This window comes from Arvicola amphibius, chromosome 5 (genome assembly GCF_903992535.2).
Source record: "Arvicola amphibius chromosome 5, mArvAmp1.2, whole genome shotgun sequence".
NCBI classification, from domain to species: domain Eukaryota; kingdom Metazoa; phylum Chordata; class Mammalia; order Rodentia; family Cricetidae; genus Arvicola; species Arvicola amphibius.
This window is the reverse complement of record NC_052051.1, coordinates 43,103,649-43,121,107: the sequence shown is the minus strand read 5'-3', so window position 1 is coordinate 43,121,107 and position 17,459 is coordinate 43,103,649. Positions and strand designations below refer to the sequence as shown.

At 45.1% G+C, this 17,459-nt stretch overlaps 1 pseudogene; it reads right to left on the bottom strand.

Moving 5' to 3' along the window:
- Nucleotides 1-3,949: 3,949 nt before the first annotated feature.
- LOC119815735 lies at nucleotides 3,950-7,559 on the bottom strand (annotated as a pseudogene).
- Between the last annotated feature and the right edge of the window lie 9,900 nt (nucleotides 7,560-17,459).

The window sequence follows — 17,459 nt, the reverse complement described above, 5'->3', positions numbered from 1 at the left end:
CACACATATCAAAAGATTCAAAGCCAGCAAACACAAATGAGAGAAAACTTGCAACCTTGTCCTTCTGGGTCTGGGTTACCTTGCTCAGGATTGTTTCCAGCTCCATCTGTTTACCTGCAAATTTCATAATCTCTTTTTTTTTTCTCAACAGCTGAATAATATAGCATTGTGTAAATGTTCCACATCTCCAGTATCCATTCATCGGTCGATAGATATCTAGGCTGTCTCCATTTCCTGGCTATTGTGAATGGAGCAGCTATGAACACGAACCAACAAGTTTCTCTGTGTAGGACATAGAATCCGCTGGGTATATGCCCATGAGGGGCTTGGCTGAGTCATGTGGCAGGTCCATTTATAGCTTTCTGAGGAACCTCCACACCAGTTCCCATAGTGGCTGCGCCAGTTGGCAGACCTGTCAGCAGTGAACAAGTGTTTCTCTTTCCCCATATTCTCGCCAGCATTTGTCATCCTTTGTTGTTTTCATTTTTTCAATTTTAGCCAATCTGATTGGGGAAATCTCGCTGTAGTCTGAATTTGCATTTCCCTAGTTGCTAAAGGTATCGAACATATTAAAACATGTTTCTCCGCCTTTTGTGTTTCCATCTCTTAAGAATTCTCTGTTTAGTTCCTTATCCCATTTTTAAATTTGGATGCTTGTTTTCTTGATATTTAGAGAGGGTTTTTTTTTTGTTTGTTCATTCTTTGTTTTTTTCTAGATATTTTGAAATTGTATAAATTCTAAAATAATAAATAAAATATTTTAATGGAATGAATTAATTTTTCAAATTGTTGTGAAGAATGTAAATAAGATTCCCTTTTCTGTCACTTAAAATGTATCTATTACAAGTTTTGTTTTGTTTGTTTTGAGACAGGTTCTCTACATAGCCCTGACTGTCCTGGAACTCACTATTTAGAACAGACTAGACTGGAACTCACAGAGATCCACGTGTCTCTGCCTCCTGATTACTGGCATTAAAAGTGCACACCACCATACCCAGCTGATTATAAGGTTTCTAATAATAACTTTCTTTTCTTTTCTTTCTTTCTTTTTCTTTTTTCTTTTTCTTTCTTTGGTTTTTTTTTGGGGGGGGTGTTCGAGACAGGGTTTCTCTGTAGCTTTGGAGCCTGTCCTGGAACTAGCTCTTGTAGACCTTGAACTCACAGAGATCCTCCTGCCTCTGCCTCCTGAGTGCTGGGATTAAAGGCGTGTGCCACCAGTGCCAGGCTTAGGTTTCTAATAATAACATTCTTAAATACTTAAAATAAGATTTATTTCTCCTAAACTGTTTAGAAATAACTTTCTTTTTTTTTTTTTTTTTTTTTTTTTTTTTTTTTTTTTTTTGTTTTTTGTTTTTTGGTTTTTCGAGACAGGGTTTCTCTGTAGCTTTGAAGCCTATCCTGGAACTAGCTCTTGTAGACCAGGCTGGTCTCGAACTCACAGAGATCCGCCTGCCTCTGCCTCCCGAGTGCTGGGATTAAAGGCGTGCGCCACCACCGCCCGGCTTTAGAAATAACTTTCATTAACATGTTGTACATAATGCTCATGTGTCTGTCAACATCATCTAGAAAACAAAGTAAAAGAATTGGTAATATTATACAGTTACTACTATTTTTATCTGTATGGGTGTTTGCCTGAATGTGTGCCAGTGTACCATATGCCTGCAGTGTTCATGGATCCCCAGGATGAGAGTTACAGACAACCGTGGTCCACCATGGTCATGCTGGGAATAGAACCCAGGTCCTTTGGAAGAGCAGCTGGTGCTCCTAACTCTGAGCCATCTCTCTAGCCCTTTCCATTGCTATTTTAAGTCATATAGTGTACAGTGTTTCATATAATATATTCTTGAAGAATCTCATGGTTGTCGTTGAATGTCATCATTCCATGAAAGACAGCCAAGGTGTAGAAAAAGAATTACAGATCCAGCCAGGAAGCTTCACCGTTGAGTTAACAGCTTGTACTTGAAACCCCAATAAAGATCTAGCTTGGGCCAACTAGACAGTTTCTTTCTTTGAACAATGTTTCTCTGTGTGGGTGTGGGCATCCTTTCTTCATGTGAACCAGGAATAGACAAGCACAGCATAGCTTCTCGTGGTTCCTTATGTACTGTGCATGTGTGCAAGAAAGAAGACAGAGTTGCAGGGCAAGTTCACTGGCACATCTGAACACTCGCTATGTCTCTTCAGCTCTTTGATGTCATCCTTTTGCTGGCCTTACACCTGGGTTGCAAGAATATGAATTTCTGACTCTGACAAGAAACATTCTCATCTCATACTCCAAATCTAAAAAGAAAGTCAGCCAAAACACAGCTGTAAAAGGAAGGTAAAAATATAACAGGATCTCTTAGACCATCCCACTCTGGATATACAGTCATGAAGTTTCCCTCACACAGTAGCGATTCATGTTGCTAGTCAAACACTTTCACCAGAATGTTCTGGGCCAGGAGTTGCTGGCCGTTTTGGTTTTTTGTTTCTTTTTTTCCAATATACTTGGAGGCCAGAAGTTTGGCATCGGTTTTGCTGGGCTGAAACCAGTGTGTCAGCAAAGCAGCCTCCCTCTGGAGAGTCTGAGGGTTCATGCATTCCCTTGCATTTTTGCAGCTGCTGGTGCCTGTGGCCCCGTACTCTCAGGACTGCTTCCTTCTACTCAAGATTCAAGAAATGCCTTCCATTTGCCTTTGGATTGATTACTCGCTACAGGGAGGCTGGCCGGCGTGCGAGGGTGGATACATCAGGCTTCCTTGCCTTTTGTGTGAGACTTGGCGTAGAAAGAGTCTCAGAGGGAAATGAAGATGGTAAGGCTGGATTGTGCATTGTTTTAGCGCTCAGTCTCGTTGTCGTGATAAAAATACCTGTCAGAAGCAACTTACGCAAGCCAGGGTTTATTTTGGATTATAGTTAAAGGGTGCAGTCTATCATGAAAGGGATCTGGCGCCAGAAGCAGGAGCAGACGGCAGACGGTCACATTGCATCCAGGCAGGAAGCAGGGATACGTGTGCGTGCTCGTCTTCCCCATTTTGTTCAGTCTGAGACCCCAACCCGCAGAAGGACACCACCCGCATCTAGAGTGGGTCTGCTGGCCTCAGTTACCCTGATTTAGACAGTCCCCCAGATGTGCTCAGAGATTTGTTTCCATGGGGGTTCTAAATCCCATCACGCTGACAGTCAAGATTAACCATCCCATGTTTCTTCCCAGACAAACAAATACTCAAATCCCTGACTCAAATCTGCCCCTGGGGGAACCGGCTTAGGCAGAGCTGCCTCTCTTGTCCCCTTCTCTTCAGGATGGACTTGATTGTCCTTGGAGCTGGGCTGACCCAAGCTGCACACTTGAGCCATTTGCTGAGCTCTTCAGGTTCTTTCTGCCTACAGTCTTGTACACAAGGGGGACACTGGGTAGTATCTGCAGGAGGGGCAGGACCATATGTACTACATTAGCAAGAGCTGCTCAGGGAGACCTGTCAATCAGAGCCGTGCTCTTGACTCCCTGCTAGCTGAAACTCGGCTACTGGTTTCCTCTGTCTTACAAGCTAGTTCTGTCCTTAGTTGTTTATTTTCTTTTCCAGATTTCTTTAGAAAAACAAATCCAGGTTTGGGTGCTCCTCTTCTCCCACCCAGCTGCAAATTTTATAACTTAGACAACGTGGGAGGGGACAGAACAGAAGAAAGGTAGGAAGGAAGGAGGGAGGGAGGGAGGGAGGGAGGGAGGGAGGAAGGAAGGAAGGAAGAAGAGCCCACTAGTCTCAGTGCCGGCCTCCTGTCTAACATTTTCTTGACTGCTTAATTATCTTGCTCGCCTGTGCCTACATACTGCCATGGGATCTTTGGCTCCTCCTAGACCACTGGGGTCATAAGGTCAGCCGGAGAGGCTATAGTGCCATGCTGAGGTCCCAGGTAGCCTCAGCCCTCCAGCTGCTGGTGCTGCTTGCGTAACGTGTAGACCACTGGCAACCTACTCTTGGTAGTTCTCCAAGCAGCGCCCACCTTCTTGAGTGCCGACTCTGGGTTAGGGTGCCCCAGTAGGCACTCGGTCAGCAGCACATGTCCGATGACCACCTCAGCCGTCCAATTCCTCTTGAACACGTTGGCACGGATCTCACCCCTGGCGACCACATTTGGGTGGAAGGTCTTAGAGAGTAGCCTTGGGTGGGGAGGCAGGAAAGTCTTTGCCCAGTAGAAGCTTCCTACTGAACAGACGTCTGGCACAGGGATTCTCCTCAGGGCCCTGCAGGTCGGAAAGGACCTCCTCTCTGGGGAAGACCTTACCACCACCAGGTGGGTGGGAAGTCAGTGTCATCTCCTCCTTGTACACCAGGTGGGCAGTGTGAGAAGGCAGATTCTCTAGCTGGAGTTCCTACACTCCTCTGACCTCTGGCAGAGGTGGGGTTCCAACTTCTGTCTGCTGTGGCCCCAGGAAGGTCCCCCCCGGGCCCACCTCCACTCATCACTACCTTCTACTCCGGCCACAAAACGCTCGATTTTTAGGTTACACCTGCTTGGCTGCATGGGCTAGCTCTGTCAGATTTTATCCCATCCCGTCATAGAGTCAATTAATCCAGGAAAACACCATAAAAATACACCCACGCTGTCAGTGAGCCGGGAGGGCCTACCCCCACTACACTTGTAGGAATGTCTTTCTCACAGCCCTGAACGTATAATGAGCGGTAATCTCCCCCACAGGTCAGTGAGCAAGACGTCACCTACCCTCCAGCCATCTATAAAACTTGGCCTGAAGACCTGGTTGGCACAAAATGCCAGATGCTTCTGCTTGATCTAGGACGACCTAGAAAGGAACAGCGTATTCTCTAATTATCTTAGATAGGACAGTGACGCCTCACCAGGCTGCTCTGGATTGAGAGATAATGTGGCAGTAGCCAGGAGCCCAGGCAGGCCCATGTGCAAAAGCAGGGACAGTTCTGAAAACCCCGACTTGCTGTCTGCCATGGTCCTCAAATCCCTAGCTCCTGGCCTTTGCTATTGGGCCTCGCGTGCATGGCTGGGGAGAGCAGCTTTCAGCATGATGCTGCCGATGAGGAAGCATCAGCCCTTGGCCAAAAACATTTTCTTTCCACAGTTTCCCGGTTCCTAAAATTCTCACCCTGCGGTGTTTTGGCTGTGTTGTTTATAAAGGAGTATGGTGGCAAGGGCACAGCTGTGTCACCGCAGAGGTGCAGAGAAGCCTGGAAGGAGAGGCACTGCCCGCATGCTTCTGTATTCTGGGTGGGCCATAAATTCAGTGACTCAGGCTAGCTCACTGAGCCCCTCGCTGCCACTCAGTTGCCACAGACCGTCCCAGAGCTGGTCCTGCCAAGGCCACCAAGCATCTGAGGAGGCAGATGCTAGACCTATTTGCTCTTCTTTTCCTGGATAGAATGGTATGGGTGTGGCTTGGCTGGGGAATTCAACATCACCCCACACTCTTCCCTGGAAAAGTAAGACCTGTTTCTTTTCCCTGTGTGAGACCATTGATGTAATTTCCCACAGGGAAGCAGCCCTTCTGAGCAAAGATGGTAGGCTGATAATGTTGACAGTCTCTATGTTCCAGGCCCAAGAAGGCCGGGAACCTGTCTTTCCTGGTTGTAGTAGGTTGTAGGTTGTAGGTTGCTTTATGTTGATGAAACAACCCCCCAAGAAAGGGATGGGGAGGCTCATCAAAGGGCTTAGATTAGATTCTCGTTCCCTCACAGGTAACTGGTGGTTTACACATGCACTGTGGATACAGAAATGGGGTTTTCCTCCGATGGAATGTGGAGGTTAAAGAGGATTGCTTGTCTTACAGCAGTGGCCCTTAATCGGGGGAGAGTTTCACTCTCCAGGAGACACGTGGGAATATTTGACAGAGTTCTGTCCTCGCTGGCATCTAGTGAACAGAGGGATGAGGGTACCAGTCTGCAGGGACATTTCATTTGTATCTTAATAAAGAAAGCTTGCCTGAAGATCAGAGAGTCAAACAGTCCCACTGGTCACCCTTACAGGCCAGGAAGCAGTGACACACACCTTTAATCCCAGCAGTCACACTAGTTGCCATAGAAACTGAATGGTAGTGGAGCATGCCTTTAATCCCAGTCCAGAAGAGGAATATGAAACAGGAGGAGACAGCTCTCACACAGTCTCATTCTGAGATTCCTGGAGGCAGGATTTTGGACAGTGGCTGGCTGTTTTGCTTTTCTGACCTTCAGGCTGAACCCCCATATCTGTCTCTGGGTTTTTATTAATCGTGCTACACCAACCCTGCAGCTCACACACCTGCTCCATGATAAATGTGACTCAGTATCAACAATGTTAAGGCCATGTAAGCCTAAGGCTGAGATGCCCCGAGTGTGGTCAACAGGCAACATCACTCTTACCTGGAAGCATATAACAAACATATCCTTAAACCCAATCGGAGCCTCTGAGGATGGAAGCCAGGGCTAATGGGGTGAGAGTTAGTTTATGTCTGGGTTTGGTTTTGTTGAGACAGGGCCTCATGGAACTCACTGCTCTAGTTTGCTTTCTTTTGCTGTAATAAAACACCATGACCAAAAGCAGCTTGGGGAGGAAAGGGTTTATTTCTTCTTACAGCTCTCAGCCACACCCCATCCCTGAGGGAAGTCAGGGCAGGAACTCAAGACGGGAACCTGGAGTGGGATCTGCAGCAGAATCCTTGGAGGACTGGCGCTTACTGGCTTGTCATCATCGGCCCTCTCAGCTTATTATTTCAAACCACCCAGTACTACCTTTCCAGGGGTGGTACTACTACACTAAGCAGGCTGGGCCCTCCCACATCAATCATTAATCAAGAAAATGTCCTACAGGGTCGCTTACAGGCTAATCTGATGAAAGCCTTTTCTCAACTGAGGTTCCCTCTTCCCAGATGACCCTAGATTGGGTCAAGTTGACAGAACACCAAACAGAACTCCAAGGTTGGCCTTGAAATTTCTGTGTTGCCAAGGTTCATCCGGCCTTGAATTACTGATTGTCCTATTTCCACCTCCCAAAAGTCAAGATGATAGGCATTGGACACTGTCCTTAGCTACAGATCTGTTTTAATAAGCTCTCCAGGGGCTCATAACATTCGAGATCCACTTAATTAAGAAGGGGAGACAGCTGTCATCATAAACTAAGAAAAATACTGTCTGCATAGAGTTCCAGGACAGCTGGGGCTACACAAAGAAACCCAGTTTCAGAAAACAAAACCAACCAAACAAATAAATAAAATAAAATAAAAATAAGCTAAGAAAAATACTGATGGTTTTTAAAAGTAATTTGCCAGTAGTCAGTAGCCTCAGGAAATTTATTATAAATACAACTTCTGAGGTGTCAGAGAGATGGCTCAGTGGTCAGAAGTATGTAGTGCTCTTCCAGAGACACGAATCCAGGACTACAATCACAGAGTGCTCTTCCAGAGGACCTGAATCCAGGCAGCTACACTCACATGTGCACACCTTACACCTTGCCCCAGGATTAAAAACTAAATACTTTAAAAGAAATACTAGCCTTAAACTTGGAAGCCCACAGCTCAGGATGGTGATGTATTATTTATAATGTATCATAACTAAGAAAGAGCACACGCTTGAGTTCATCTTGACAGTGGGCACAGTCTGTCTCCGCACGCTTGCAGTTCATCTGAACAGTGGGCACTGTCTATCTCTACATGCTTGCAGTTTATCTGGACAGTGGGCACAATCTATCTGTGCACGCTTGTGGTTCATCTGGACAGTGGGCACAGTCTTATTTGTGCACACTTGTGGTTCGTCAAGTCTTGTTATCACCCAACTCAAGGCAATTTGCTTTCATTTGGTACTGAGGGTGGAACCTGGAGTCTCAAACATGCTAAGCACATGTTGTACCACTAAACTATGCACCCTCAGATTAAACTAAGCACATGCTAACAGTTTTGTCTATAAACCAGATGAGGTGACACATGTCAGTATTCCCAGCACTCAGTAGGCTGAGGCAGGAGGATCATGACTTTGAGAGCAGCCTAGGATATACATCCTATTCTCAAACAACAAAAACAGTTTTCTTTATGAAAGTCATTTTGAGTTCAAGGTTGGAGGGAACTGGAGCTTATAGGCTGGTATGTTACACAGTGAGGAAGAATGTGGCTAGCTTTAGGTCTTTCTCAGAAGGGAAAGTCATCAGGACCTCCTGTTTTGGTCACAGCAGAACACTCATTGTTCTCTATGAAAAACATATAATTGAAAGGGGAAAAAAATGCAACAACAACAAAACCCAACAGCCAGGGCCAGGGATGTACCCCAGTGGGAGAGAGCTGGCCTAGAATCTATAAGACCTTGGATTTGAACCCTAGATTCCTCTCTTACCAAAAAAAGTGTGGTGGTGGGGGGAAGCAAGCAAGGAAAGAACTTGGGCATAGAGAGAGGTACACTACACACCTACAATCTTAACTTTTGGGAGGCTGAGATAGGATTGGGAACTGAATTGTAGGGTAGCCTGTGCTATACACTGAGAGTCTTTTTCAAAATCATAAACAAAGAAAGAGAGTTTCTAGGGGTAAAGATGTAAGAAGTCTAGGTTCTTCCAGGAAAGCTGAGGTGTTGTGAGCCTCTGGGGCCTCTTGCTCAGATGAGAAGCGATGCAGGAGAGTCCCCCATTCCTTTGTAGCTTTTGTCTTCTGAGAAACTCTTGTTTGAGGATGGGAAAAGTTTCTTTGAAGTTGGAAAGCAGAATCTCAGCCTGGCTCCTTTTGTTTGAGGTACAGGATGAGGATGTTGTCAGTGCTTAGAGTGTTGGGGGGGTATTCACCAGAGAAGGCTACTCAGACATGAGTTTGAGCCCAAAAAAAGCCAGTCAGAAACTACACTGGGTATAGGGGTGAGCTTTTAAGCACACAAAAAAACATGATCTGGATTGACATGAAACTTCAGTTAATAAGAACAATTAGCCAGAAGTGGAATTACAGGCGTCAGAAAGCAAGGTTAGCACACTTAGAGACTTTCCCAGGACTATGGACTTTGGTGGACAAGGTCTTTTAGTTTCGTCAGATGGTACTATCTACATGCTGAGTTTCATGGCCTGAATGGTACCTCCATAATGGAGTCAGCTGTGCTAAGGTCTGGGGCCCTGTTACAAGAGTCATGGAACTTGTCCTGAGAAAGATGGCCTGTGTCTTCTCAACACACCCTGACTCTCTGGGCCTCTTTATTTGTTCCTCTTTCTAGAGTGACCGCACGAAATAAATTTCCTTTCTCTGATTTTCCCTTACTTGTCTCTTCAAGAGCTGTTGAAGACAGGTGTCCAGGCTAGCTTGTTAGGTCTGCGAGGGCCTGGGCTCTGACTGTAACAACCGGGTCATATCCGGTAATAACTAGGGGTAGATCCAGATGTTTGTGTCAGACATCTTGGGTTGGGATCCAAACGGTCAGGTCTGGTGGTTAAAGCTTGGGACTTCTACTTTTACCTATTGTTTTGTTTTGTTTTCCTTTGCAGAGAATGTTTTTTTTGTTGTTTGTTTGTTTTTGTTTCATTGTGAAGGATGTTTGGTTGGAGGCTTCACCTCAGTCCCTGGCATCCATGCTAAAATGTTTGAGTGGAACTTTCCATCCCAGGACCCCTCCCCTGGGAGTTGCCCCAGTCCAGACTCCACCTCCAAAAAAGCCCACCAAAAGGTGACCCCTCCCCAGGGAGGATCAAGGCCACTTCCACAGGCTATTTAAGCTGCCCCCTAGAGGACTAACACATGGTCTTCCTGACCCTCCTTTTCCCCTCGGCTTATTTGCCAGGAGGTCCACCCAGGAGCGCTGGCAACCATTAGTCCTGGGCTTTTTCTAATTTGGTTTAATTTGGTCTGATTTGGATCATTCTGTCAGCGGAGAGGTTGGGGCGCAAAAACTTTACAAAGGACTGTACAGGACGCAATACAATGTATTTCTTTACTTTTTTCCTTTTCAATGTTTTGAGAAGAGGTCTGTCTGCGTAGGCCAATCTAGTCTGAACCTACTATGTAACCCAGACTAGCCTCAAATTTGTGATCCTCCTGTCTCAGTCTCCTGAATTCTAGGCTCAGAGGTGTGTGCCTCCACACGTGGCAAAGGAATACATTTCTAAGAGCAGCACTTCAATGAATGTGGCAATGAGGATACTGAGATTCCGGATGTCCCACCTGGCGCTACTCAAGTACCCTGATGGGTGGGTAGCACTCCTCATCAAGGAACTAAATTCCAACAATTTACTTTAAGGGTGTTAAAGAGCTTCATGCCATAAAGCAGAGCCATGGTTTTCAACCTTCCTAATGCTGTGACCCTTATGTTGTACTGACCCCCAACCATAAAATTATTTTCATGGCTACTTCATAACTGTAATTTTACTACTGTTATGAATCATAATCTAAATATCTGATATACAGGCTATCTGATATTCGGCCCATTGTAAACGGGTTATTCAACTCCCAAGGGGTTGTGACCCACAGGTAGACCCACTGAGGTAGAATGTGCTCCAGTGAGGCAGGCAGAAGTTGGTTTTCTGGGTAGAAAGAGGCAGAAAGAAGCAGAAACCAAGGACGAAAGTAGGTTGCTCTTTGTTCTCCTCCTGAGGTTCCTTGTGAGGTTCCGTAGACCGATCTGGAGACAGTACCAGGCTTCTGAAGGTCATCTTTTGATGTGGCTGTTAGCTGCCTCATCTGGATTTCTTGGAAGATTAGATTAAAAGCTTCCTGGTTAGCTACATTTTAGTGACTGGGACACAAATAAATACGAATTGACTCCAGTTAGCTTTTTAGCCTGGACTGAGGCCTAATGGTTTTAAACAAAAGCCTCCTGTGGTTTCTGTTAACCATTCTCTTGAGAGGTGGGCTCCTTTTTGTGAAAACTTCAGACACTGGCTCCTGTGGGGAAATTCTCCAGTTTAAGGCATTCGCAAGGACTTACTGATGACAGTTCTTTATAATAAAAGCTGTCAGGAGACAGCACGTCAGTGTGTCTCAGAGAAAAGGGAGCAGAAGGACAGTCCCTTTGAGGGACATGTACACCATTGGGGGCCTCATTTTGTATTATAACTTCCAGTGTGAGGCAAGGTAGGGTGTGTTACCTCCTTTTTACTGACCAGGGGCAGCACCAGCCACAGAATTGTAGACCTGCAGCATCTCAGACAGGGCCTTAGTACTTTGGCTCTCTCTTGAGTTTGTGCAGTTGTCCATAGCAGAGAGAGCTGTGGGAACCCCGAAATGTGAACCTATTCCACCTTGCCTGAAGGTCAGAGAGTTTGAGCTTATTTTGCTTTTTCAAAGTTGTTGACAACAGGTGTGGCTACAAAACAAGATATCCTGTGGTTACTTGGTGTTCTGTACCTTAAGATGGCCCACAGAGGTGGATCTGCTCCACCCTGACCAAAGGTCAGAGAATTCAAGCATGCTTCTGCTCCTTCTTTTGAAATAGGAGATTTGACTTAGGGAGTAGCTGCCTGCATGATACTTGGTCTAGGGTGTCTTCACTGCCCCAAACATCAAATACTTACTCAAGAGTTAATGGCTTGATGTCTCAAGTATGGGAGCAGTAACTGTTCTGGTTGTCCTTTGTATCATGTTTTTAAAGTGGTCTTTTGTCTGTTGGGTAGTGGTGGTACACATCTTTAATCCCAGCACTTGGGAGGCAGAGACAGGTGGATCTCTGTGTGTTCAAGGCCAGCCTGGTCTACAGAGCTAGTGCCAGGACTGGATCCAAAGCTATACAGAGAAACCCTGTCTCGAAACCAGGGAAGAGGGAGGTAGTCTTTTGCCTTTTTCCTCCCTTTTGTATTGGGGTATAAAACTGAATGAAAAATAAACACAGGTGAACTCAGAACTCGGATTTCAGCATGCAGCTGCCCTCCCGGTACTATCCTATGCCTCTGTCTTCCTTCTTTCCTTCCTTCCTTCCTTTCTTTTCTTTTCTTTCTTTCTTTTTTTTTTTTTTTTTTTTGGTTTTTTTTTTTTGTTTTTTCAAGACAGGGTTTCTCTGCAGCTTTAGAGCCTGTCCTGGAACTAGCTCTTGTAGACCAGGCTGGTCTCGAACTCACAGAGATCTGCCTGCCTCTGCCTCCCGGGTGCTGGGATTAAAGGCACACGCCACCGCTGTGTTTCTTTCTTATCTGTTGCTCCTACCTAACATTTCTAACCCTCATGCCCCTACTCTGGAACGTACAAACCCACCTTGGCAAGGATCACGGCGGAAGTCGCCCCAAAAAGGTGATCCTTGACAGAGAAGCACCTTAGATAATGAGCCCAGCAGGTGTTACCTTCTCCATCAATGGCTAGGAGGCAGTGAGTGAGTGTCTTAATTACACATCTCTCTTCACTTAGATTTCATTAGTGAGTTCTCCCTTTGGTCGCCTTTTAAGCAAGCCACTGTAGCATGAGACACTCTGACACTGGGGTTAGCGTGGCACACACAAACTGTGCTCCTAAAATGCATGCAGGCAGGCGGGAAAGAGAAAACAAAATAATAAAATGCATGAAGGATTTGGGGCACAGATATCCAGGTGAGGATTGCCTGCTTGATCTTCTTTAGCAATTTTCATATATGTGTGTGTATGTATATACACACATATATACACGTGTGTATATATGTATAAATTTAATATAAATATACCCTGGCTTAGCAATGTTGGGAGACATAGGCTCATGAAAGCGAGGCAAGCACATCACCATTGAGCCACATCCCCAGGCCTCCTTTGTGCATATGTACACACATATGCTACAGTGTGCATACAGAAGTCAGAGGACAGCTTCAGGGAGAGAGCTTCTCCCTTTGTATGGTGATCTGACTAAGAATGGCCCCCATAGGCTCATATATTTGAATGCTTAGTCATCATGGGGTGGCATGATTTGAAAAGGATTAGGAGGTGTGGCCTTGTTGGAGGAAGTGTGTCACTGAGGTGGGCTTTGGGGTTTTAAAAAACCAATTCCAAGCCCAGAGTCTCTGTCTTCCTCCTGCCTGTGGCTGTAGAACTCTCAGCTACCTCTGCAGCACCATGTCTGTCTAACTGCCACCACGCTCCCTGCCATGATGATAATGGACCAAACCTCCAAACTGTAAGCCAGCCCCAATTAAATGCTTTCTTTTATGAGAGTTGCCATGGTCATGGTGTCTCTTCACAGCAATGGAACATCACTGGCTAGGACACTCCATCATATGAGTCCTGGAGACTGACCTCAGGTCATCAGGCCTGGTGCCAAGTCTCTTTGGCCTTTGAACTGTCTCTCCAGCATTTTATTTTATGAGAGGTCCTCATTAAGTTGCCCAGGCACAGATGCAATCTATAATACCCAGTACTTGGGAGGCAGAAGTAAGAGAATCGGAAATTCAGGGTGGTTTTTGGCTACATAGAAAACTGAAATCCAAGGCTGGCAAGATGGCTCAGCAGTTAAGAACATTGGCTGCTCTACCAAGGGTCCTGAGTTTAATTCCCAGCAACTATATGGTGGCTCATAGCCATCTGTAATGAGATCTGGTGCCCTCTTCTGGCCTGCAGGTATATACACAGGCAGAACACTGTATACATTATAAATAAATCTTCAAAAAAAAAAGAAAGAAAAAGAAAAGAAAGAAAATTGAAGCCCAAGAGGCTCAACTTAAACACACAAAATCTGTAAACTTCAAGGAGTGCTATTATTCTCCAAAGAACCAAATTGCTATAGTTCAGATCTTATGGTTTGCTTGATTGCTTATTTTCTTTCTTGGACAGAGCCTTGTTGTATAGTCCAGGCTGACCTTCCCACGATCTTCCTGTCTCCCTCTCATGGGTGTTAGGATTCCAGGCATGGTTCACTAGTACGTCTGATTTATAGGTTAGCTCTCAAATGTCACCTAAGGCTCTGTAAAGACTTACTGACTGTAAGAAGATGGTAGAACCTACAGGAGGTGGAACCCAGAAGGAAGGTCAGTCATTGGGGGTTTGCATTTGAGGGGAAGCTGGCCCTGCCCCCCTCTCTCCCATAAAGTGAACAGGCCTCTTCAGCCAGGTAATAGCCAGGACCCACTGTGCCACCACTGGCCCAGAAGCCCCAGAGCCAAGTAACTATGAACTTTCTTCTTAGGGCTGACTATCATTAGCTGGGTGTTTTTTTCTCAGTGACAGAAAGCTGATTTGATTACCATTCTCAGCTTTTATATTTTAGTTTTTTGTGGGTTTTTTGTTTGTTTGTTTTTGAGTCAGGGTCTTATGTAGCTCAGGCTGGCCTCAAGCCGACTCACTATGTACCTGGGAATTTCCCTGAACTTCTTGCTCCCACCTCCGAAGTACTAGAATCACAGGCACAAACCACCAAGCCTAGCTCAAAAAGAGATTACAAGTATGCTTTTACTGAAGAAAACAAGTGAGATCTGAGCCTGGTGGCATGGCCCTAGAATCCCAGCTACTCAGGAGGCTGAGGTAGAAGGATTGCAAGTTCAAGCCCCAGGTCGTCAAATTCCCATTCCACTCAAACCTGCTGGGTTTTATGCAGTGGCTTCAAAGAGCTTCTGGGTGCCACAACTAGAAAACAAAAAGGACACAACTCAGGAGAACTTCTGACACATAGTGTTGTGATTGTTACTCAGCCCTTCTTAGGGCTCCCAGGAATGCTGCCCTTAGCTAAGAATGAGGAATGTATAGCCCTCACTGCACTATGAGGTAAACTATAGGAGGGGAAGGGAGGGCAAGGGGGTGAAGTAAAAGGGCAGAGGGAAAGAGAGGACAAGGAGGAGGAGGAGGAGGAAGAGGGGGACAGGAGAGGCAGGGAGGGAGTAAGCCATTTGTTGCCAGTCTTTCTGGAGTAAATGAACCTGTGCACAGCCAGCATGGAGTGCTGTCTTTTCTCATCTCAGACGGTCCTTGTTAAAGGTAATGAGAGCAGAATCAGCTAGAGACTCAAAGATTACTGACAAAAGTAGCTGAAGCCAGTAGTTCTTGGCAAGGTCTCTCAGGTTCCCTGTGTACCAGCTTAGTCCAGGCAGGGAGGCCTATCTTGAGTACATCACTCAAAGGCATTTGTGACTGGTGCCAAGAGCCTTTGATCCCAGTACTCAGCAGGGTGAGGTAGTAGAATCCAAAGTTCCAGAGAAGCCTAGGTTACACAGTAGCTTCCAAAACAGGCTGAGCTACTCTGAAAGATCCTGCTTCTTAGAGACAGCCTAGATGCCCATCAGCAGAAGAATGACTAAAGAAAATGAAGCATATGCACAAAATGGAAATTACATACAGCCATAAAGAAAAATGAGCTGGGTGTGGTGGGGCATGCCTTTAATCTCAGCACTCAGGTTACAGAGGCAGGCAGATCTCCGTGAGTTCGAGGCTAGCCTAGTCAAGTCTACTCAGCTACAGGACAGCTAGGGCTATATAAAGAGACCGTCAAAAGAAAAAGAAAAAGGATGAAATCCTGATACTACAGAAAATGGACACAACTGGAAATCATATTAAATCGAATAATCAGATTCAGAAAGACAAATGCCACCTCCCCCCATTTCTCTGAGATAGGGTCTCATTACGTATCCCTGGCTGGGATTAAAGGTGTGTGCCACTGTGCTCAGCCACACATATTTTCTCTTACGTTCAGAGCCAAGATTTAAACTTATATATATGATCCAGAGGGAGAGGCAGGTGGATCTCTGTAAGCTACAGGCCAGCTTGTTCTACATAGTGAATTCCAGGGCAGTCAGTCCTACACAATGAGACCCCTTCTCAATGCAAAAGCTGTATGTCTGCACTTGTGTGTGTGTAAACACCCACCATCCCCCCATGCACATTTTAAGGGCTGGAGACGTGGATCAGCAGTAGAGAGCCTGCCTAGCATGTGCAAGGCCACAGCAGCACCAAGAGAAGACGACATTTTTGTTTATAAGTCAAGTAGTTATCAGCAAAAAGAAGAACCAGAGCTGGTGACTCTTACCTGAAAGCACAGCTCTTGGGAGGCTGAGACCAAAGGTTTGCTGTGTTTTGAGGTCAGCCTGGGCTACACAGTGAGTTCCAACCTGCACTAGAGAGAGACCCTGTTTCTAAAAAACAAATTACATTTCAACTGAGACATTCTTATACTATATATACTTTTAAGACAGATAAAATTATATGTGTATCACAATGTTTTGAAGTGAAGACACATTGGGATGACGTAATCTAGCTAAGTTATGTACGTACTCCCTCACACAGGTCCTATTTGTGGTGAGGACATTTTATATTACCTCAGCATCTCCCAGGGATACAACACATTAACTGTAGTCAGCATGCTGCATGGTAAATCCCTTCCTTGCCCAATTCTTCCTATCTAACTGAAATGTTTTCACTGTCGACTCTGAATGCCAACACCACTCCTAGCTTCTGCTAACCACCATACTGTCTTCCCTGGGATAACTATGTGGGTTTCACATATGAGATCATGTGATATTTGTCTTTGAATGCTTGACTTATTTGCCTTAATGTAGTATCTTCCAGCTATATCAATGTGGTTGCAAATGACAGAATTGTTTTTAATGGTACTATTGCATTGTATATATGTACTTTTAAAACACCCATTCATCCATTGATGGACACTTAGGTTGTTCCCATTGCTTGGTTATTATGAGGAGGGCTAGGATAACATTGGAGTACATAGTTTTTTTTGAGATAGGTATGAATTTCATTTCCTTTGCTTAAATAACTGCAGTACAATCATTGGATGATATGGTTGTTCTGGAATTTTTGTGAAACCTCAGCACAGTTTTCTGTACTTGTTGAACTAATTTATATTCCCACCTATGCTGTGTTGGGCAAGGATTCCATTTTCCCCACAACCTTGTCAATATCTTCCGTGTGACTTCCTGCAGAGACTATTGTTGTGTGATATTTTGATCACATATTCTGATGCTCCTGAGACTGACCATAAAGTTTGCTTTGAATCAGAGGGCAGAACTAGCTATCAGCTGTCCAAAATTAATCATACAGGTTTTATTGGACTGAGAACAGATATAGAGACACAGGAAGTAGTAGGGTAGAACTTAGAGAGGGTCTTGGCCTTTTTGGATAAAGGAACAATAGCTGTGGAGAGACATTGAATAGTAGGAAAAACTGCTAAATTAAATAAGCCTGTACACTTTAAAGATGTGTTGACCTCATAATGGAAACCAGGACATGTGTTACATTGGGGAAGAGGTTTTACCTTTGTTTCCAAAGGAGAAGAAAAGCTATGGATACCATCAAAATTGATAAAGATTAGATTTGAACAGGAGAGACCGCTTGATTAGAAAAGGTGATAGTTCATCAAACAGTGTGGCCATTCAGTCTAAAGTAACTTATATGACAAACTTAATGCCTTTCATTTTTTTTGTTGTTTTTTTTGTTTTGTTTTGTTTTTGTTTTTCAAGACAGGGTTTCTCTGCAGCTTTTTTAGAGCCTGTCCTGGACCTAGCTCTTGTAGACCAGGCTGGCCTCGAACTCACAGAGATCCGCCTGCCTCTGCCTCCCGAGTGCTGGGATTAAAGGCGTGCGCCACCACCGCCCGGCAATGCCTTTCATTTGATCAGATATAACTTGCC